Source organism: Panthera uncia, chromosome A2, assembly GCF_023721935.1.
Source record: "Panthera uncia isolate 11264 chromosome A2, Puncia_PCG_1.0, whole genome shotgun sequence".
In the NCBI taxonomy this organism is placed as follows: domain Eukaryota; kingdom Metazoa; phylum Chordata; class Mammalia; order Carnivora; family Felidae; genus Panthera; species Panthera uncia.
In genome coordinates, this window is record NC_064816.1 from 89,073,243 (window position 1) to 89,098,252 (window position 25,010).

Consider the following 25,010-nt stretch of genomic DNA (forward strand, 5'->3'; position numbering starts at 1 on the left):
AGTGTAGCTACCACCTGTCACCACGCAGTGGTGTTACAATACCACCGACTATATTCTCTATGTTCAAGAGGATTTGAAGCAGGGGAGTGATGTGGCCAAAACTCTGTCTGTGATAAAGCACAGTCAAAATTATAAGAGTAATGGTTTTGAAAACTATGTGGTAAACCCATTGGCCGTGTCTAGCATGAACTGATGTTTCTCGAAGAAGCTTAGCCTGGAGTTAGAGACTGCAGATAAATATGACCCTAGCTATAGTGTGAATGGAGGTCATCCACGGAGACTGTATGGAGTAGATAGATCAGTGGCTGAGGATGGAATTGTGTGAAACAGAAACGTAAGGGATAATATCAGAAGAAGACATGTTTATGAATGTTCATGGATGTGTTTGGTAACAAGCAACGAAATGGGCACTTTGTCCTTCCGATAAAGCCATGGGAAAGCATTCCAGAGGGGACAAAGGGCTGGGCCTTGGGAAAGGGGTAGGAGCTCATCAACTTGACAAGGTGGGAATAGGCATTGTATGCATAGAATAGCAAGTCCCAACACTGACAGTTTCAGTGAGGCTAAAACACATGAAGCAGTAAATGAATGATATAAAACAATGTCATCAATGTCCCAATAAAATATTATAGTAGAGAGGCCTTGTAGTAATGGGTGCTTCAAGGACATAGTGGAGGCTTGTGTTTGAGATCAGCCATTGGATTGGCAGAGGAAATTGTGGTGATTCTTTCAGTTAGGTGAGTCAGTAGACCAACCTGGAAATGGATGGCAAGAAAGAGAATGACCAAGCTGCAACTGTGGGCTTCTTTGGGGGAATTCATTCTGTATCTGTTGATAAGTTAGGAATGAGGCTGAGTTGAAAGTTATTTCCAGTGTGCCATGAATTTCCAAAATAAAAAAAGTAAATAAATAAAAATAATGAGCCTCACCATATTCTTTCAGTCACAGTAAATTTAAATAACAAGTTGGTTAATGTGAGATCTGGTTATGCTATGAGAGAGAAATATAACCAACATTTTTTCCTCCTTTAAAGGACTTTCCAGAAAAGGAGAAGTCCACAGCAAAGGCCCTGGAAGATGTAAAAGCAAACTTTTACTGTGAATTATGTGACAAGCAGTATCACAAGCACCAGGAGTTTGACAATCATATTAATTCTTACGATCACGCTCATAAGCAGGTAAGCCCGAGTGGGAAAAATCTTTCTTATTCCTAGATTTGTACCTTCACAACAGAATGTATGCATTTAGCCTTATTTATTGTCATCTAAGATGCTGAGGTGAAACCATTTTTTTTTTCTTGAAAGGTTGTTTTCTGTTTAAATGTTAGGTGAAATATTTTTTTTCCTAGAAGTCACATAAAACTGTAGGTGAATTTAAAGAAGATCTAAAAGCAGACTGATACTTATTTTAGAATTACACGTACGGGGAAGCCAGAACCCAGTAAAAAGAGTGACCTATTCAAAATCACCTAACTAGATAGTGGCAAAAGCAGAGCACTGGACAGAATCTGTTATAGGGTTCTTTCAAAATTTCTGAGGTTTGGGGCACCTGGGTGGCTCAGTCGGTTGAGCGTCTGGCTTTGGCTCAGGTCATGATCTCACAGTCTGTGAGTTCGAGCCCCGCGTCAGGCTGTGGGCTGACAGCTCAGAGCCTGGAGCCTGCTTCTGATTCTGTGTCTCCCTCTCTCTCTGCCCCTCCCCTGCTCATGCTCTGCCTCTCTCTGTCTCAAAAATAAATAAAAAAACATTAAAAAAATAAAAAAAAAAGATTTCTGAAGTTTAGCGAAAACTAGGACTTTAGGAAAACAATTCTCATTAAAAGGTTACATTTTCCAAAGAATACCCTCTTAGGAAAGTCAAAGTGGTTACTTAATAAATGGACCATTGCAAACAAATAAACGAAAACTCTGAGAGGCTAAGTTGAGAGGTAATTCATATAGAAACATTTCATTTTTTCCCTAAAGGGCCATATATATATACATGATCAGTTTGGATATTCTCTGCATGCTACTATAATCCTCTCTTTCCATCTCTCTATGCAAGAGGAGGCTATTATTCTTATCCTGTTAGCTTTTATCCTTGTTGCATGAGGTATGAAGATTTTGGCCATTTAAGAATTAGGAGTGTTAGGGGCACCTGGGTGGCTCAGTCGGTTAAGCGTCCGACTTCAGCTCAGGTCATGATCTCACGGTCCGTGAGTTCGAGCCCCGCGTCGAGCTCTGTGCTGACAGCTCAGAGCTTGGGGCCCATTTCAGATTCTGTGTCTCCCTCTCTCTCTGCCCCTCCCCTGTTCATACTCTGTCTCTCTCTGTCTCAAAAATAAAATAAAACGTTAAAAAAAAAAGAATTAGGAGTGTTAAATACCACTAAGAAAGATATTCCACTTGGTCAGAGGATTGACTGTGGCTAACAACTGTGAGAAGGTGCACACTCCTGATGCCAAATGGATCTGATATCTTGGAATGTGTGGGGAACTGTTCTATAATCTAGACCTAAAATATTTATTCAGACTAAACAACAACAAATATTTTGACTAACATCCCTAGTATTTACTGAGTGCATATAAAATATTTGTCCTTGAGAGATCCAAGGTTCAGTTTCTATTTTTAAAGGTGTGGCATGTATCCATAATTTATTGTATTTTTCAGTCAAGAGCAAGGACATGGAATAAACTGTTTTAGGACTGTGATTCCCAAAACTTAGTGTGCATAATGATCACTTTGGAACTTGATAATGCAGATACCCAGACTCTCCTTCAGGTATTCTAATTCAATAGTTCTGAGTGGGGCCCAGGAACTTGCATTTTAAAATGATTAAAATGGAGAATTTCAAACAGGGTCCAAAATATCCATTATTGGGGCACCTGGGTGGCTTAGTCCACTAAGCAACTGACTCTTGATTTCAGCTCAGGTCATGATCTCAGGGTCCAGTGATTGTGATCGAGCCCCATGCTGGGCATGGAGCCTGCTTAGGATTCTGTCTTCCTCTCCCTCTGCCCCTCCTCCACTAGTGCATGCATGTGCTTGCTCTCTCTAAACATACACACATACATATCCATACTTTTGGTTGACACGTGTTTAAGTTTCTTTGAATATATATTTCAACTATAGGTTTTTCATTCCCTCCTTATGTTTACTTCTTGCAATTTATCTGCTGAAAAAATTAGACATATTCAGGATTTTGCTAAATGTAATCCAATACTGTCTTTTCTCATTTCCTCTGTCTTCTGTATTTCTTTTAAACTGATTGTTACATATAGAGATCTAGACAAATTCAAGTTCATACTTTTTTCTTGGCAAAAATAAAAGGCACATTGTACCCTTGTGTAAAGAGGCATATGGTGTCTAATTGCCTCTATTTTTATGACTTTAAGTTTGAGAAATGGGTTTAGATAATAGCTGTTTGATCCATCCATCATTAAGTACCTCACTTTTTTCCACTAATGATTTTTGTAACCATCGATGATCATTTGCTTAAATCTATTACTTCATTTCAAGTTGTAAAATGATGATTCTAATTCTATCATCCATTCATTATTAATTACATGGAATATGTCTATAAAGAGAAATTTCCATAAGCATCACTCCCAGTGGATTTTATGTAGGTGGTCTTGAGATGATATACATATATATATATATATATATATATATATATATACACACACACACATGTAATATATATGATTTATATACATATATATATATATATATTACATATATATGATTTAGAAAAATAAGTAACCAGAGAAGGTTCTCATGGGATAGCTACATTTGATCTGTGCTTTAAACATGCAGAAGTAGATGTTGAACTTGAGGCTGAAGATGGGATGGCATTCTTGACAGTGGAAACACAAGAAGCTAAGGTGAGGAAATAGAAGGGCATGAGACATGTTTTCAAAACTGTAGAAAACACTGGACTCCTAAGAGGGTGATTTCTCCACACCTGCTCTACCTGCTACAGCCTCTCTTGTACTCTGGAATTCTGTCTCATCAATTTCCCTTTTTATTAGTTCCTTCAATCTTATTTCCATTGGCTTTCCAACATGTTGATAAAACAAACTTTCCTCCAGCCTTCTATTTTATCTGTGTCCCTATTTCTGTGTGTCTTTAGGCTTATCAGTGCTCTAATGTTCCTGGGTATGCTCCTTCACCAAACAAGGGTTGAGCTTCTGTTATGTACTGTTGTGCTAGTTGTGAAAAATGGACCCATTTGGTCCCTAACTTCAGTTGGGAGCTGACATCCCAACTGGGGAGACAGACACATCCACACACCATAAGTGTACTAGCAATTGTATACTTAAGATACTAAGTGTACAAAACTGATTTACGAAAGAAGAGATGACAATTAAGCTAGAATTCTTAAAGAATGACTAGAAATTAACTGTGTAGTGACGAATGGTAGGTCTTATATGATAGAAAACCTACATCAAGACATGCGGCGGGTCCAGAGCATGACCCACCCACAGAGAAACTGCAACAGATTCTCTATGGCCACTAAAGTCACCGTCACTATCCTGGGGAGCTCTTGTGTCTCATTCCTCTCATTCTTTTCCAGTAGATCTTGTTCTCGGTCTTCGTTCTGCAATCTCTTTTCGCCATTCGTATTTAATCTCACTTTTGAATCTTTGCTAGGGCCTTCGAACTGGACTCCCCATCTCCAGTAGTTTCCCTGCTCCAAACCAGGCTACCCATTTATGGCCATTTAATCTTCTTAAATCACCACGTTCAGGGGGTGATGACTGACTTTTTCAAGAGTCTGAACTACTTAGCCTGTCAATTCAAAACGTCCACAGTCTGGCTCTGGCTTCCATTTCCAGATTTATCTTCTGCAACTCCAGAATTTCCCTACAGTTTCTCAAAGATGCCTTATGCTTTCCCACCTGCTCATCTTGGCTCCTAATCTTCCCTCTGCCTGGGATGCCTCCCATCTCGTTCGTGGCTGTATTTCAACATATATTCCTGCGTATTTAATGCAGATATTGACAATTTTTATCTGGATATTCAAAGAGCTGAGATCTCATGGTAAGGTGACCTGACAGCATTTTCCAAATTCTCTTTGATCAAAATCTGTTAACATTGTGCAGAATTTTGTACAAGAGTCCACTTTGGAAAACAGTGGAATAATTAAATGTGCTGTAGACCTTGTAAGACTCCTTTCTTGTGTAATGTTGAAATTTTTTTTACCTAAAGATTTATTTTAGCCTAAAATTTTGACAATAGCTTGAATTTTAAATGAAGCTGGGTTTACAATTTCCCTTTTAAATGAAACTGAATTTTATATACAGAAAAAGGAAGTATTTACTAAAGTAAAACATGCAAAAGTCTTTTTTTTTTTTCAAATTCCAAAGCTAAATATGTCTGTTTGGTTCTTGCTTCAGTAAGGGCTCTTCTTGATTGTGATGATGATTATAATGATAGTGGTGAGGATTTGGCTGAGAATATTTTTTGGCCTGAGTAATATGAATAGCTTCTATAATTTTATTTTCCATGTGGATTCAGACAAAATATCTGTCCTCTTCTGTTGAACTTCCAACAGTATGGTCTTTTTGGTATACTTTGAAGTGACTCTAAATTCACATGAAATTAATTCTGTTACTCATTGGTAGAATGACTTAGAATGAGAAGCAAGGTAATCTGAATTTTTATTATTCCCTAGGCTCCTTCAGTTGAATAAGTGATTTCTAAGCTTTTATATTGTCTTGTACCTGAATAGCAGTGTCCTGTGTTATTTTATTATAAAGATTATATTATTCAGAGATATATTATAATTCTAGAGAAGTAAGTCAAAATATATGACTTTAAAAATAAAGTAAAATAGGCTGAGAGTCATAGCTTTAATTTAATTCCATTGGGCATTTAATATAATTTTTCTATAATTTGATAAAAAATTAAGGTATTCTTCTTAGGTGAGGTGCCTGGATGGCTCATTTGGTTAAGCATCTGACTTTGGCTTAGGTCATGATCTTGCAGTCCTTGAGTTCAAGCCCTGCGTCAGGCTTTGTGCTGACAGCTCAGAGCCTGCAGTCTGCTTCAGATTCCGTGTTTCTCTCTCTCTGTGCCCCTCCCCCACTTGTGTTCTGTCTCTCTTTCTCTCTCTCAAAAAATAAATACACATTAAAAAAAGTTTTTTTAAAGGTATTTTTCTTAGGTATTATTGGTAGAGAAAGATTGCTTGTCAGTAAAAAAAAGCTGAATTTTTTATAGATATTCAATAAGCGGAAAAATAAATTTCTAGCTTTAACAACCTAGCTCTATATATAACTCACATTTTTGGAAATAACTCCATTGTTTTAGCTATTGCCTTGAACTTATGTTTCCATGTAAATGTTGAGCATTACCACTAAAGCAGTTTGAATGTATATACAAATTATAGTCACTTGGATAAAGACAGCAGTGTAACTATTAATATAGCTAACATGTTAATAACAGCTAATTTCTTGTGAGACTCTCTACAAGTCATAATTCTTTTCTCAAGACAGTTAGCCACAAGTGTATAATACTGAAATGAAAACTGCACATCCTTACATGCAATAAAAATCTCTCCTGCCTCAGAGACATACTGGCTCATCTCAATTTAGAAAAAACAAAGGAGCCTGATCCCCATACAAATAATCCATGAAAATATCTTCAATAATAAAAAACAAATCCACTTTTAGATCCTCCACATGTGACATTTAATCCTCCTAATTTTCATTTGCCTCACGACTGGATTTATTTTCACTCAGGAGAACTTGTCAAGCCTGAATTTCAACTCCAACTGATTCATTCTTAAAATATTATTTTGGATTCTCCCCAAATCTACCTGCTCAGGATAAAATAGCAGAACAGAATCACCTTTGCCGTCTTGTCTCCAAGAGGAAGACTCCCACAACTGCTAAACAAATTCAGTCCAATTACCCCTTGCTTTGCTCCTACAATTTGATTTTTTTTTCAGTTTACTTATTTATTTTGAGAGAGGGAGAGGGAGAGAGAGAGAGAATACAAAATGCAAATAGGTGGGGGGCAGAGAGAAAGGGAGAAAGAGAGAGAATCTGAGAATCCCAAGCAAGCTCCACACTTCCGGCGTGGAGCCCATGTGGGGCTCGAATTCACAAACCATGCGATCATGACCTGAGCCGAAGTAGAACATTTAGCCAATTAAGCCATCCAGGTGCCCCAAGTGGATTTAATTTTCTCCAAATACTGCCCCAATTGTCCTGATAATATATTTCACCATTATATGTTTAAGTTACTAGTCCTCTTAATGTGGCAAAAAAAAAACTTCAAGGTCTAGTTAATTTGTAGGATCAGCAAAGGTGGTGAAATGTAGACTCAAGTATCTGGAATGGAAATTCTCAGAAACATACATGCTAGTGAAATAAAATACTACTTATCTTCGTTTATATTCTGCATTCTATAATCCAGCTTTCTGCTATGCGTGTGTGTGTGTGTGTGTGTATGTGTACGTTCATATGTATATGTAAATGTATATGTAAATATAAATGTATATATACATACCTCACTGACCCCACCCCCTGGAATTACCCAGCAGTAATTGGAACCTCCATTAGCAAAAAAAGTACAAAAGACTCAAAGAAGATCTTAGCTTCTGGCTCACAATTCAGCTTTCCTAAAATACTGCTGCCAACCTTTTTTAGTTAAAGCCTTTTTGATCTTAAGGTTGTCTCCTGATTAAAAAATAAATTAAAAATCTATATTCTAGCTCTTTCTGTATCTCAGATGTGCCAAGTGCTTTCCTGCTTTAAGACATTTGCAATATGTCTCTCTGTAATGTTCTTCCATGTGAACCTTCCTGGTTCTTCTCTTCATTTGTGTGGTAGTTCAATGTCACTTTCTCTGGGCGGGGGTTGGGGGGAGGATCTCTGCTTTGCAACTCTACCTCAAGTGGACCGTTGTCAGTTCTCCCAACCTTAGTACTCTGTTTGCCCTCAGTGGTGGTCAGACTCTATTTGTGCTGGCTCTCCAGAGCCAATTGTTCAATGTATAAGAATTCTGAGAGCTGGCTCTTCAACCATCAGTAGCTTGAAATCAGCCATGGTTTGTGGTGGGAAATACACAAGTACTACAAACAATGCTTCTTAGGTTTTTTTGATTTTTCCAGAGTGTTTGTGTATCAGCACACCATTGCTTATTACTCTGTAAACACAATTTTTTCCTTTTTATTTTTTTGTCCTCTCCCCTTCTCCCTGCCATTGGCTCCACAAAGAGAAGAGGAGGGTGTTGTTGGTTCTATTGGCCATGTATCCATCCTTTGTCTCTCTAAAGTGTAGAGCTGTGTTTGGCACATAGTAATGATTCCATAAATATGTTTTAAAAAGAATGAGTAAGTGAATACCACTCTGTCCTACATCGGTATATTCATCCACCGTTGATAAATCACTTATTTTTTTCCGGTTTTAGTGAGAAATAGTTGCCATATATTAATGTGTAAATTTAAAGTATACAGCATAGTTTGATTTACATATATTGTGGGTGGTTCCAGAGGAAAAAATATTTTGCTTTATGATGAGAACTCCTAGGATTTACTCTTAAAAACTTTTCTATATATCATATAGCAGTGTTAACTATAGTTATCATGTACATCACATTTCTAGTCCTTATTTATCTTATAACTGGAATTGTATTCCTACTGACCATCTTCCTCCAATCCCCGCTCCTCCCACCCTCCACATTTGGCAGCCACAACTCTGATCCCTTTTACTAAGATTACTTTTAAAGATTTGTCTTTCTCTGACTTATTTCACTTCGTATAATACAATCAAGATTCATCCACATAACAAATGGTAGGATTTTCTCATTTTTATGGCTGAATAATATTCCATTGTATAATGTTGATGGATTTTTAAGATGTGTTCATGTCCTGGCTATTATAAATAATGCTTGTATGAATATGGGGGTGCAGGCGTCTTTTGAGTTTTTTGGGTTTTTTAAAAATAAATTATTACCAGAACTGGAATCGCCTAGTCATATGGTAGTTCTATTTTTAATTTTTGAGGATCCTCCATATTGTTTTCCATAGTGGCCATAACAATTTACAATTCCAACTGTGCACAAAAGGTTCTCTTTTCTCCACATCAACACCAGCCTTTGTTAACTATTGTCTTTTTAATGATGGACATTTTAACAGGCATAAGATGGTATTTCATTGTGATTTTAATCTGCATTTCCCTAATGTCTAGTGATATTAAACATCTTTATTTTGCACCTGTTGGCCTTTTGTCTATCTTTTTTGGAAAATGGTCCCTTCAGTTCTTTTGCCCATTTTAAAATTGAGTTATTTGGTTTTTTGCAATTGAGTTGTATGAATTTTATCTATATATTTGCTATTAACCCCTTATCAGATACATGGCTTGCAGATTTTCCCCCCATTCTGTAGGCTGTCTTTTCACTTTGTTGATGGTTTCTTTTGCTCTGCAGAAGTATTTGAGTTTCACTTAGTCCCAATTGTTTATTTTTGATTTTGTTGCTTGTGTTTTAGGTGTCTTATCAAAGAAACCATTGCCAACAGCCATGTCAAGGAGCATTATTCCTGTTTTATTCTGGCAGGTAGAATTGGGTCTCGGCTCCCTCGTCTGAGTGGGCAGGGAAGGGGATGCTCCAGGTAACTCTCAATCTCTCAAACAAGTTCTCCAATGGGACGAACTGGGACTACCCTTAGGCTTGGCTATGAATTAATCCCTCTGCCTGTGTGTAGCACGGATACCCTCTCTGCTGGGTACTAGCTTTGATGTGGGGGCAATCCATTCTGTCATCCCACTGCTCTGCTCAAGTGTCACTAGGACGCACAGCTTCCAGGAGTTGTGGCCAGCCGCGGTGGTCAGATGTAGCCTCAAAACACTCTCCACAAATGGTGGACACCTATGACTCACCTCCCTGCCTGGGTTGGGCAAACTCAGCTCTAGGACCAGCAAATTCCGCATTTTAAGGATCTAAATAAGGCAGAGCTACACCCCACAGAGTTCCCTGGCCAGAGTACACCACTGCCTTGGTTCTTCAAATTAGCAAAGCCGCTGGTTTGGGTTAATACTTGGGCATATCAACTGTGCCTGCCAAGATTCATGCGCGGGTTCTTCCATGCCCCTCCCCACTTCTCTGTCACATCCTGGTGGTTGAGCCCAAAGACTCCCCTGCAGTACTTGTGGGGCGAGATCAGAGTAGAGGCTTCCGCAAGTGACCAACAGTGCTGTGGGGGTCAGTTGTCCCTGCCTAGGTTCCCCTGTCTCTCCTGAAGGAACCAGAGACTCAGGGGAGATCTCTCTATGTGGTGCTTCACTGGCCTGGGGGCAGGGCAATAACATCAATGTCTAGCTGCTTCTCTTTCCCTTCTAATGTGGTCTGTCTTGGGCTCTGAGGTGCGGTGGGGTGCTTCATCCTCATTGCCATTTTCTAGGAGTCTCATAGTAGTACCTTGTTTTTAATCAGTTATTAACTGTTCTTCTTTTAAAAGGGAATGAAACCCTGATTTCATTCAGGGACAGCCTACCTTGACATCTTGGTGATGTCACTCCTTAAACGCTTCTTAACTAGATAGAGTGATTGTTATAGTAAAGAAGATGGGGCCCCTAATCCCACATTCTTTATAATTATTGAAGAAAGGCTGTCATAAAAACCCATTTTTATAATTTAGAAAATACTTGAGCTCATATCCATGCTGATTTGGTGTGCCCCTTGAAGAATTTTACAATTTATTTTGTAGAAAATTGCTAGTCTTCAAGGGCTTCTAAGCAAGCAAATGATATGATCAGATTTGTGATTTAGAAAAATATATCTAAAAGCAGTTTAAGAGATGGTACACCAGGCAAGAGCTTGGCTCTGTGATCAGATATGAGGCTAAAAGCCCAAGAGAGATGATCAGAAATCATTATATAGCAGTGACAAGGAGAGAAAGTGAGAAGGGGTGCATTCAAACGATTGCCATTGGCTCGCAACACATGAACACATGGTCTACATCACTAATAATCAACTAAATACAAACTTGGAGAGTTTTTTTTATAAGGTTGTCAAATATGACAAAAGAATGATCCTACTCAGTGTTGACAAGATGTGAGAAAACAAACACTGGTAAACAGTCCTTATGAGGATATAAATTGTTTCAATCTTTTGATGTTCAGTTTTGGATTATTTAGCAAAAGACTTAAAATGGGAATTTTCCCATCAACAATTCCATCTGGCATGTATTCTAGAAAAATAATCAAATGAATTCCAAAGATTGATGTATAGGATGTTTAAAATAGAAAAATACTGAAAACATGCTAAACCTACAATGAAAAAAAAAAAAAAAAACAGAGAATGACTAAATTATGACCCATATAAACTGGAATACTATGTAAAAATTAAAATTGCATTTTGGATCTATATTTTACACAAAATTTAATTATTAAAAGAGATGCTTGAATACTTGCTTGTATCAAAAATTAAAAATCAGAAGTATAGAACAATGAGTAAAAGTATGTAGTAACAATTTGGTCCCTATCTTTTTAGATAAGTGTCTAAACATTTACATCAAATTGTTAACTTTTATAGAAAATGTAAACATAAAATGTGATTTTGTTTTACATATTATTCTGCTTTCATATGTTTTCACTTACATCTTGTCAGTCCATAAAGATTTCTATTTTATTGTGGTAAGTCGATACCCAGAATTTATGTCACTGTGACTTGTAAATTGTCTGAGCTTCATATATAATATTATTACCTTATGATTATGTTTTCTTTTTTGTACAACTCTTTTTTTCCTGGAGTTAGAAATTGCTTTACTCTTATATTTGCCTCGTTTTCTATCACTGCCTATTACAAATTTATCTCTGAACTATGTACCATATATAATAGCAAGGTCTTTTTTTTTTTTTTTTTTTTTTGACGTTTATTTATTTTTGGGACAGAGAGAGACAGAGCATGAACAGGGGAGGGGCAGAGAGAGAGGGAGACACAGAATTGGAAGCAGGCTCCAGGCTCTAAGCCATCAGCCCAGAGCCTGACGCGGGGCTCGAACTCACAGACCGCGAGATCGTGACCTGAGCTGAAGTCGGACGCTTAACCGACTGAGCCACCCAGGCGCCCCGCAAGGTCTTTTTTTTTAACATTTATTTATTTATTTTTGAGAGAGAGAGAGCATGTGAGAGAGGGGCAGGGGCAGGAGAGGAGACAGAGAGTCCCAAGCTGACTCCACGCTGATAGCGCAGAGCCTGATGTGGAGCTTGAAGTGAACTGTGAGATCATGACCTGAGGCAAAATCAAGAGTTCCGCTTAGCTGACTGAACCACCAGTGCCTCTGATAACAACGTGTTAATACAAAATGTCAGACACATGAGGCAATAGGTCAGTTCTGTTTTGTTTTTTATTTCCCTCCTTCCCATTTTAGAGAAATAGGTGGTAGGGACCTCTCTCTTTCTACCCCAGGCTCCGCAGGTTGCTCTCCACTCCTGCTGCACAGCTATTGTTCTGAGACTTCTTTTTATCATCATCCTGTGACTGCTTTTGCTTCTCTCCAAGATTTTATTCCTCATTTTCTTGATCTTATGACTTCCTATATCTTATTTCCTCCTTTTGCTGGAACCTAGTCCCCAGAAGCTTCCTAAGACACACAAGGTAAAACTGTGAGACCCACGTGTATCAGTAAATGTAAATGTGCTTATTCTACTTTTATACTTGATTTATTTTTCAACCGGGTTTCAACTTTAATGTTGCTCTTGAAAAGTCATATGTAATCTTTAATCCCAATCCTTTCTTTCTGAAAACATTTAGACATTTCTCTTCATCATTTCTTCTCACAAGAAACATTTATTTACAGCCAGCTATGGGCCAGATACCATTCCAGTTACTGGGGATACAGTAATAAACCAATCATCTCCATACTTGTGGAGCTGACATCACAGTGAGTGTGGGAAAATAGAAAAAGAAGACAGAAAATAGAAAATAAGATCTTCTTCTAAAAAAGAAGATAGAAAATAATAGAATATGCAGAGCACTGGGTAGTCCTATGTGCTATGGAGGAAAATAAGAGTAGAGTGTAGAGGGGGTGCTCTGGGCAAACAGAATTTTAATTAGGGACTTCAGTGAAGACCTTAATGAAAAGACAATGATAAAACTTAGAAGATACAGGGAGCCATTGATTACAGCCATCTATCTGAGGAGAATGTTCCAGGAAGAGGGAATGTTCCACGTAAAGTCTGGGAAATCACAACATGCACACTGTTCCAAAGATTCCTAATATGCTAACATCCTATAATGACTTGCTTTTCTATGAATCAAATTTCAATCACTGTGCAGGCCATTCCATAGAATATTTCAATTAGGAAAATCTCGCCATTTGTTTTGGGATTTTTTTTTAATATTATATTTGATAATTTCCTCATCTGCTCTCTTCCCTTTCAAAATTCTCTTATTTGGATATTATAATTCCAGAATGAATCTTCCAAATTCCTTATTATTTTGTTGCTGTTAATATTATGTCTTAATATTTATGTCTTAATGTGCATGTCTTAGTATTTAGGTCAAAATTCTGTGAGATTTTCACAATATTATCTTCCAGATTTTCTACTGAACATTTTTTCATATTGTGTGTGTGTGTGGGGGGGGGGGGGGAATAGAGAGAGACAGAGAGTGAGAGAGAGCAAGCAAATGCACATTTGGTTTGATCTACAGTTTATGTGCTTGAGGCATTTCTCATATATTTTGTAGTACTTGGCTGTTTACCTGACAGTCTTATTTATAACTAAGGGACCAAAAGTTTGATTGGAAGGTTTATGTGTATGGGTTGAGTTTACCAGATGGCAACCTTCAGTATGGTGTGATAAGTAGTAATTATTATTATTTTTTCAGTGAATGACCTCCAGGGGTCAGTATCTGTGAAGCTTTCAGAAGCCATGAACAGAAAAGAAATTTGAAATCTCACTTGTATGCAAATTTTCACTTAATCTCCTTATTTTAAATGGTTTTATAGCTTAGCCCTAAACTGTATCAGATGTTCTTAAGACTAAATCCTACCTGGTTCAGTTTTTCCAGAGAGCAAGCCTCAGTTTTCTGCCAGAGTAGAATAGGGGATCTGCTGGCCCATCTCCTCTTTTATAAGGGCTAACTGGTTTTCTTATTTTGAGTCCCAACCTCTACTTTTCCAGTTTTACTTCTCTACCAAAGTTTGCTGGATTAATGTCAGCTAGTCCTCACCTCAGTGGTTTGGTCTACCTTGTCTGTTACTTGTCCCTTCCCTTCTCTCTCCTCCCTCTTGTCTTTCCCACCACTTTAGGCCTATATATATATATATTTTTTTTTTTTTTTCTTAGTAAAATAGAACCAACACTATATTCTTCACAGAGTTATTGTGACAATGCATGAAAATCTTGGCCCATTGCCTAGCATATAGTAAGTGCTCAACAGAGCAGATGGAGGCATGTTTCACAAAGTGTGGTTTCCAAGGGAAGCTGGGGCTCATTTCTCAAGAATACTGTTTGAGGGATTCTTTCGCCAAATGGGAGGCTAACCTGGAGGGCCTCTAATAATAAATATTTTTTAATAATAAATTTTTTATCTCTGAAATTATGATTGTGTAAATTTGTAGTTAAATGCAACTTTCTGTCTCTTGATTTAATCTCAGGCTTAGACTTGGCAGTGAAGAAAAAATAATAATGTGCTGCTAGCATTAGGTCCCTGGAGCCATAACACCTATGTCAGGCTTTTACTTTCTGAATACAATTCAGCAACTTCACTTTGATGTATATCAGATGTCAGATATCATGAAAAATCATACAGCAGAGTCTTGGTTCTTTACCATGTATATGCTTTTTGCATTTACAGATCTATAGGTTTACTTTTCCTAGCCTTTTTTTTTTTTTTTTTTTTTTTTTTTTTTTTTTTTTTTTTTTTTTTTTTTTTTTTAGTTTCTTTTAAAATTATGTTACGGCTTCTTGACATAATATTTCAGCATATCATGGTAGCTCCATGCTGAATGAATTATGCATAAAATTAATCCTACAATGTCTAATGATAGCTTCTATTATTGCATTGTTGAAGATCTACAAATGGCAGTATTATTCTCCTTATCTATTAAGTATTATCTGTTAAGTGTCTGGCACTAGGTGAGCTCCTCCCTTGAAACATAAATTAATCTGGTTATTTAAGTGATAAAATTATACCCATTATAATAAAAAAAACAAGATATTACAGAACTGTAAGGCTGGAAGTCACTGCCCAGAAATGTTCATGATAAGGCCAGACCACAGAAAGCCATGCTTGATGTGTAAATCAGTTTTAATTAATTATTTCTTTCCTATTCCCATGTAATTCTGTCGATTAGATATGGAAATCATCCAGTAATTCACTCTTTCAGTCATTTGTTCAAAACTCATTTGTGCTAGGTACTTTGTATTCTATAGATATAAAAATAAGTGAGCACTTCCAGTTTCTGGTCCATTATGTACAGAATTTGGAAGTTGTCACAGCCATCCACAGAAACAGATGAAAACTAAACAAACTGAAAGATCGACAGCTCTATTTAGAACCATCAGTGAACTGAGGTTATGGGGCAAATTGCTTTCCCCAAAATTGGACAAGGGGATATAAGAAATTACAACTTTGCAAAGCTGAAGTGTGAGGATTTTGAGGGAATCATTAGCAGTATACTGAAGAATTGCTGGAGCCTCAGTGTGGATAAGTTTGAGGTAAAACTCGGGTGGGTAGAGGGCTGTCTCAAGCAGGCCACTATGCTTTTATAAATTTTACCTCTGGGAGACCTATCGTGTTCTTAAATTAAAGATGAAAGAAAAAAAATCCCCTTCTGCTTCAAGCGGCAGAAGAGGAAAAGTCATCATTTAAAAATGTGTCAGAGCATTCTGGGCTTCTTAACAAGACATACCCTCAAAAAAAAGCTAAAAAAAAAAAAAACTGTTTTGCCAACCTCAGGGAAGAGAAATGCCCATCTCCCCTTCTAGTCTTCCTGTCTCAACTAAGGGTGATGAGGGAGAGAGAGATCAGCCCTGAGGAGCACTTGAGAGAGTCATAGCCCAACAGGTCAGTAAAGGCTGAGACCTATTCACAGGACTCCAGAACACTTCGCCTCCTCCGGCCAACACCTTACCACCACATCCATAGAATAGTAGAGGAATGCAACAGAAAGAACAGCATATCTCTAATCTTATTCAAGAAGCCTCTAGAGAAGCCTGAAAACAACAGAGGAGATAAATACATGGACACCAGATGAAATGTTAGGCCCTGATGAAATTATAGTTTCAACAAGAGGAAAGACCCAAATCCCTAGCTGGATATACATAAACCTTACACTAAAGGCATATTTGCTTCAGTTTCATTTACCCAATGCATCATGTCTGGCTTTCAAGAAAATACTTGCAAAACATAGTAAATAACAGAAAACACGGTTTGAAGAGACAGAACAAGACTTCAAATAACACTCAAATATGGCAGAGATGTCAGCATTATCAGACTGAGAATTTAAAACAACTGTGATTAATATGATTAAGGGCTCTAGTGGAAAAAGTAGACATTATACAAGAAGAGATAGGTAATGTAAACAGAGGGATGGAAACTAATAAAGAATAAAAGAAAATATGAGAAATAAGAATTCTAAAAACTGCAGCAGAAATGAAGAATGCCTTTGAAGGACTCATGAATTGATTGGACAGAACTAAGGAAAGAATCAGTGAACTTGAAAAAAATGCCAGTAGAAACTGCCAACACTGAAAGGCAAAGAGAAAAAAATGTAATGAAAAAGATAGATTATCCAAAAATAGTGGGAACATTATAAAAGCCTAAAATACATGTAATGGTATTACCAGAATGAATAGAAAGAGAGAGGAAGAGAGGAAGGAAAGGAGAGAGGGAGAGAGAGCGAGCAGAAGAAATATTTGAAGTAATTATGACTGAGAGTTTCTCAAAATTAATTAGGGACAATAAACTACAGATCTAGGAAGCTCAGAGACACTAATCAGAACATCGGAGACAAAATGCATAAATCTACACCTAGGTGTATCATATTCGAACTGCAGAAAATCAAAAACAGAAAATAAATACATAAAAACTTCCTCAGACAAACAAAAATTGAGGCACTGTGTCACCAGTAGACCTACCTGAAAAGAACTGTTAGGAGAAATTCTACAGAAAGAAAGAAAATATATACATCAGAAACTCCTTTCACATAAAGAAAAGAAGATGATTAGAGAAGGAATAATGAAGGTTAAATAAAGTCTTATATTTTTCTTGCTCTCAATTGATTTAGCAGATAACTATTTGTTCAAAATAATATCAGTAACTGGTATGTTCAGCAGGTAGAAAAGCAACTAGGAAGATAGTTGAAGTGAAAAGTACCATCAATCAACTTGATCAATTCATTCACCCAACATTATCAGTATAATTCTTTTCAAGCTCACGTGAAGATTTCACCTAGAAAGACCATCTTCTGGTCATAAACATATCTTACCAAATTAAAAATATATATATATAAATTTGCTCTTAGACCAAAGGGAATTAAACTAGAAATCAATAATGGAAAGATAGTTGGAAACCTCCGAATAATGGGAGATTAAACAACACACTTCTAAATGATAGGAAACAAAGAAAGTCTCAGAGAGAAATTTTAAAATATTTTGAACTAAATGAAAATACAACACAGTTTGTAAAAATTTGTGGGATACAACCAAAGTGGAGCTTATGAAACAATTTTATATTGTTGCATGTTATATTAGAAGCAAAGAAAGACTGGGGCGCCTGGGTGGCTCAGTCATTTGAGCATCTGACTTCGGCTCAGGTCATGATCTTATGGTCTGTGAGTTCAAGCCCCGCGTCAGTCTCTGTGCTGACAGCTCAGAGCCTGGAGCCTGCTTCAGATTCTGTGTCTCCCTCTCTCTCTGAACCTCCCCCATTCATGCTTTGTCTCTCTCTGTCTCAAAAATAAATAAACATTTTAAAAAAATTTTTTAAAAAGCAAAGAAAGACTTAACATTAATAATCTAAGCTTCCACCTTAGGAACTATAGAGAAAAATTACAGATTGAATCCAAAGCAAGCAGAAGAAAAGAAATAAAAATCAGAGCAGAAATCAATGAAATTAAAAACAGGAAAGCAATAGAGCAAGTCAATAAAATCTAAAGCTAGTTCTAGGAAAAGACCAATAAATTGATTAAACTTTAGTTTAACTAAAAAAAAGAGACAGAAAGACACAAATTACTAATATTAAAAACAAAAGAGCAGTAATTACTGCTGATTCCATGGATATTAGAAGGATAATAAAGGGATATTATGAAAAATTCTATGCTCACAAATTTAGCATCTTTTTTTCTAAAAGAGTTTTCACCAATCTTGAATGCTTAGGTTAACTATTATTGATGGCTTCCTTAAAGGTAATTCTATGAGATGACCAATAAAACTATGCCAGGGTACAAAGTTACATGCCAGTATGATTAACAAAGTAATTCTGGGCAGAAAAGTGAATACATAGTGAAATCCTTGAGGATTTCTTGGTAAGTATGAATGTAACTATTTCATGTAAGGATTAAAGACATACCTCTATGCTTTATTCTGATTATTAAAGAGACAAAGCTTAAGTAAGTCTGTATCAATGTTGAGATGGGTTTCTGTTCAGGTGTAGGTTGGAGGAACACTTGAAAAACAGAGCCAAGATTTTTTCAGAAGAAGTAGTCTTATATCTACTCCAGTGCAGAGAATAAAAACATGAATGTTTTATATTGGAGTGTGACTCTATTAGTTTTACACAGAGATCTGTTAGAAGTGAGTTCGTATCTGTTTGAGAAAAGACAGCTGCATCTTTGACATAGCCATAAGTTCATCTCAGTAAATAACCTTAGCATTTTTAAAACAAGTGATATAACTTTCTGACTTATATCCCAAAATAAAGTATGAAACACATACCTAGATAATATAATGAGTTTGTTCTCAAAATGGAATTATTAAATGCAGGCATAATATCTTTTATTGTGCTTCACTTTATTTCCTTCATTTTACAAATGACGGTTTGTGGCTACCCTGTGTTGAACAAGTCTCCTGGTGCCATTTTTTCCAACAGCATTTGCACACTTTGTGTATTTGTGTCACATTTTGGTAATTTTTGCAATATTTTAAACTTTTTCATTATTACTTTATTTCTTATGGTGATTTGTGATCAGTGATCTTTGATGTTACTATTATAATTGGCGGGGCAGGCGGGGGGGGCGGGGCGCACCATGAACCACACCTATATAAGACAGCAAACTTGATCATGAATGTGTGTATGTTCTGACTGCTCCAGTGTCCGGCCATTTTCCCATCTCTCTCCCTCTCCTCAGGCCTCCCTTATTCTCTGAGACACAACAATATCAAAGTACAGCAATTAGTAACCCCACAGTGGCCTCTAAGTGTTCAAGTGAAAGGAAGAGTCACAGGTCTCTCACTTTAAATCAAAAGCTAGAAATGATTAAGCTCAGTGAGGAAGGCATGTCCAAAGCTAGGACAGGCTGAAAGCTAGGCTTCTTGCACCAGTGAGTCAAGTTGTAAATACAAAGGAAAAATCTTTCAGGAAATTAAAAGTGCTATTTCAATGAACACCCGAGTGATAGGAAAGCAAAACAGCCTTACTGCTGACATGGAAAAGGATTTAGTGGTCTGAATAGAAGACCAAACCAGCCACAACATTCCCAAATGTTAGGCAAAGCTTAACCCAAAACAAGACCCTAATTCTCTTCGATTCTATGAAGGCTGAGGACAGTGAGGAAGTTGCAGAAGAAAAGCTGGAAGTAAGCAGTTTGGTTCATGAGGTTTAAGTAAAGAAGCCATCACGTTACCATAAAGGTGCAAGGTGAAGCAGCATGTGCTGATACGGCAGCTGCAACAAGTTCTCCAGGAGATTTAAGTAAGACCAGCAAGGAACGTGTTTACACCAAATAACAGATTTTCAGTGTAAACAAAACAGCCTTCTCTTGAAACAAGATTCCATCTAGGTCTTTCTTAGCCAGAGAGTGTTCAGTGCTTGGCTTCAAAGCTTCAAAGTACAAGCTGACTCTCTTTTTAGGGGCTAAGACAGCTGATGACTTTAAGTTGAAGCAAGTGCTCAGTTACCATTTCAAAAATCCTAGGGTCCTTAAGAATTATGCTAAATATATCCTGACTGTGCTCTATAAATAGAACAAAAGCTGGATGATAGCATTTTTATTTAAAAAATGGTTTACTGAATATTTTAAGCCCACTGTTGAGACCTACTGCTCAGAAAACAAGATTCCATTCAAAATATTACTGCTCATTGACAATGCAGCTGGTCATACAAGAGCTCTGATGGAGATGGAGAATAAGATCAATGTTGTTTTCCTGCCTCTTGACGTAACATCCATTCTGCTAACACACCATCCACCCAGGGATCAAGGAGCCATTTTGAGTTTCGAGTCTTATTATTTAAAAAAAATTCATTTCATGAACTAGAACTGCTATAGCCTGTAGATCCTCTGATGGATCTGGGGAAAGTAAATTGAAAACCTTCTGGAAAGGATTCATCATTCTAGATGCCATAAAGAACATTTGTGATTCACGAGAAGTCAAGGTATCAACATAAACGGAAGTGTGGAAGAAGTTGGTTCCAACCCTCAGGCATGACTTTGAGGAGATCATGACTTCAGTGGAAGAAGTAACTGCACATGTGATAGAAATCCCCCGAGAATTAGAATTGGGTGTGGGGCCTGCAGATGTGACTGAATTACTGCAATGTCCTGATGAAGCTCTAATGGATGAGGAGTTACTTCTTATGGGTGAGCAAATAAAGTAGTTTCTTGAGATGGAATCTACTCCTGGTGAAGATGCTATGAAGATTGTTGAAATGACAACAAATGATTTAGAATCTTACATAAATTTATTTGATCAAGCAGTGGCAGTGCTTGTGAGGATGGATCCAATCTTGAAAGAAGTTCTACTATGGGTCAAATACTATCAAACAGCTTGGAATACTACAGAGAAATAGTTCATGAAAGGCAGAGTCAGTTGATGGGTCAAATATTATTGTCCTGTTTTAAGAAATTGCCACAGCCACTCCAGTGCTCAGCAACCACCATCCTGATCAGTCATCAGCCATCATCATGGAGACAAGACTCACCACGAACAAAAAGATTAAGACTCTTTGAAAGCTCAGATGATGGTTAGCACCTTTTAGTACTAAAGCATTTTTTAATTAAGGTATGTCCATTGTTTTTTTAGACATAATGCTAGTGCACATATAATAGACTATGGAATAGTGTCAGTATAACTTTTATGTGCACTGGGAAACAAACAAAACAAATCAATTTGACTCACTTTATTGCAATAGTCACTTTATTGCCTTGGTCTGGAACCACTGGTAATATATCCAGAAGTCTGCCTATATAAACTCATTAATGGTTGAAGTATATAAACTTAAAATTATTCCTTTTGCTTGGAATTATTATTTTGTGATAGTCTTTTTTCTTATTCTTTCTTTTTTTTTTTAATTTGAGCAAGTGCCTTTTGTTTTATTTTAATTAGTCTAACAGGAGGAAGTGTATTGAATTTACTATGACCACTGCCCAGAGTAATTAAGGACTCTTATAATCAAACTAGGTTCTAACCCTAGATCTAATAATATATATAACCTCTCTGAGCAGTAAATGATACCTACCTCATAGGATTTCCATAAAATTAAATACCATTATAAAGTTGCTCAATGCTGTGTTTGACACAACAAATACCACTTTTATAACAAAGCTTTTAAAATATTTGTATGTGTAATAGAATCCTTATCTTCCTATTTTCTATTAGGGGTTTCAGTTTTCTAGTTCATCAGAGATGATCAAATGATAAGCCTCAAAATTAGAAAGATAGTCAAAATTTGCTTCACTCTACTGTAAATTGGTACTTGTCTGTCCAGAGAAATATATGAGTGTGAAGTCTGTTAAGGTATAAAATTTGAATGAAGGTTGGCAGAAAGACAAGTACATTGAGCTTTCATTCCATACATCATAGCCAAGTCCTCATAAATTCAAAAGCTAACGGAAAGTAAACAAAAAGATTTTCCCACACAGTAATGGTGATAAATATGGGATTAATTTGTACTGAAATTTTGAATGATTCTCAGACTTCATGGAAGTCCATATGTTCTAGGCATCATTAAGGAAACTGAAATACATTTGATTCAATTTTGAATATGCTGATATACATAATTTGAGCCGTATCAGAGCTTCCCTTTACAAAAACATTCTGTATCAAGACATATAATCAAAAAAATGACTTAATTGGCCAATACTAACAGTGACAGCCACCTATTCCTTATGGCAGTTTTTAAAAAAGCAGTTATGGATATCAAATGTATTCTTCTTATGCAGGAAAAACTGATGGGTTTTAACTTGGGCCAAAATTGTTTTTTTGAAGAATTAAATGATTGGTTGAACTGAACTGAACTGAAATGGTTTTCTTTCAATGCTTGCTACGATGCTTTGCACTCAGAGTAAGTGTTCAGTAATAGGTACTACTTAAATATTTATTAAAAATAAAAGTTGTTAAATATTTTGAATCAAACCCCTCTTCAAAACCACTTTATTTCTGAATCTTTAATTGGGAGTCACATATCTATTTTTAAAAAATATTTTAATTTGAGTGTAGTTGGCACACAGCATTACTTTAGTTTCAGGTAAACAATACATTGATTTGATAAGTTTATACATTCTGCTGTGGTCACAAGTGTAGCTACCATCTGTTACCATATAATGCTATTACAGTATCATGGACTCTATTCCTTATGTTGTGCCCTTTATTCCCATGACTTATTCATTCCATAACCACATATCTACTTTTAAACCTGATTCCTAAGCTTTTGTAGCTTCTCAAATACAAATCAGGTTATAATGTGTAGTGAGTCTAGTTGCATTTGGTAATAACCATGAGTAAATTATTAGTGTTCAGCTTTCACATTTCATTAAAGTCAACCAATGTTTATTTAGCCTATCATTTGCAGAAATCTGCCCGGTGTGGTTCAAGAGGAAAATTGGAGTAAGATATGTCTCTAGTCTTCAGGAAGCTTATATATACATAATGACCAACTCTTCTGGTCTCATTTTTGAAACCGATGAAGTCTTGGGAAAACATGGAGATGCCTAGAGAAATGAGGGAAATGAGGTGAGAAGAGGAGGGCAAGACAACTATGCACATAATTCTAAAATACTAAGCCAAGTATTATGAGAGTTAGAAAAACTTCCTTGGAGACTGAAAGAAAGTAGAACAAGATCAATATTCATTTCACTAACATACAGCAAACTTCCATTCATACATACAGAAAGAATTGATTCTCTCTCACGATAATTAAAAGTGGAGTTTTCCAGTCTATCTGAAGTACATAGGATGTTCACCTGTTCATAGTGTTATTAGAAATATATGCTTCATGATGTTCATTTCCTGGCAAACTACAAGGCTTTAAGGGCTCTTAACTGCAGTGAGATTTAAAATTATATTCCTGTGTATGAGAATTATATATATATATATATATGTATATATATATAATATATAAAGTATATATTATATATATACATAATTTTAGGGTTATAAAATAATTTTCTCGGATTTCTGACCTGATTCTATTATATAAGGAAACGAATGAGGTTTGTATTAGTAAATTACATATCATAATGTATTTTTCTGCAGTTCCACTGAAATGTTCTCATCAGCACTTTTAGAATCCTGCAGTCTTGTTTTTAGGGTTAGAATATTCTTTTATAATTAATTATTAAAGTTCAAGTCAGTTTTTCAGACTTTATATGGTAAACATTAGGGAGGGTTTTAACATTGTCAAGGCTATAAAGGTAACGTGGAACAGCGTGTGGAACGCCAGACGTGCACCCACAACTATGACTCCACCACCACTGAGTAGTGGGAAATTGGGGAAGCCACATAGTTTCTCTTAGCATCAATTCTTCATCTGAATACTGTGATCATAACACCTGCTTTGCTTATCCTATAGGGAAAGAGTAATTGTGAAAAAAACCTAGGAGGACTCTAAAAATAGAAGTGTTATGGGAACAAGAATCGCAATAGCATTTATAGCTCAATGTTTATGTGGAGCTTGTAGTTTTCAAAACACATATGTACGTACTTAGTTGATTAGAAGAAAATCTGCATGTAATTGTTTCTTGATTGAGGGCGAAACTTGACATAGTGAAGAGGCCAAGCTTTCAGTCAGAAGGCTTAGATTGGAACCCTGGCTTGATCACATGGTAGCTTTGTAACTTCAGCTCTATCTTTCTAGTTTAATGAATCCCTTTGGTTTTCTCAGATGTGAAGTGGGGCTCATAGATCTGCCCCCTTTGCTGAGAAGGCTCAGGTGATGATGATGGGTTAAGACGATTCATGCTAAAGTACTCCACACATTTCCAAACAAACAAAACGTTATTTTTATGGCCTTGACTTTGTAAACAAATCTATCTGTATAGTATCCTAGCTCTAGGCAGGAGGTGCAGGGATGAAAACGGTCCAGAAAAACTGGAGTGAGGTAATCAGTGGCTTCCATGCCTTTGTACGACCTGCAGAACCTTAGGTTCAGAGTTACATACGTTCCAGAGAAGCTGGACCATGTGAACTTCCTGTCATGACATCTTCCAACTATTCCAGTCATTCAGTGCCTGCTGATTGCTGCCTGCAATGCACTAAATGAGTCAGGGAAATTACACACCAAAGAGCTACAACATGCAATTGCTATTCTCAAGGCATTTCCAATCCAGGCAGAGAAATAATAAACACAAAAAACTTATAGTGAGAATAAAGGGTTTAAAACCCCTTATCAAGTTTCAAAAGAGTAATTAATTGACAAATGATGAGTTAAGAAAATAGCTACTCTTCACAGAAGGCTGACTCAAAGGAAGTTGTTGTTGTTTTCATTGTTTGCCAAAATAGGAGAGAACTGATCCAAAAATATCTGTCTATAGAGGGGAAGAATGAAGTGGGGGGAAGAGATACAAGATACAAGGGCAGTTAGGGGCCAGGAGAGTGGGAATAATAGAAGAAGAAGTTTTCAGTAGGCCGGCTGGGATT

The 25,010-nt window shown here is 36.7% G+C and overlaps 1 pseudogene; it reads left to right on the plus strand.

Moving 5' to 3' along the window:
* Positions 1-431: 431 nt before the first annotated feature.
* On the plus strand, positions 432-21,122 carry LOC125930416 (tigger transposable element-derived protein 1-like; annotated as a pseudogene).
* Positions 21,123-25,010: the final 3,888 nt, after the last annotated feature.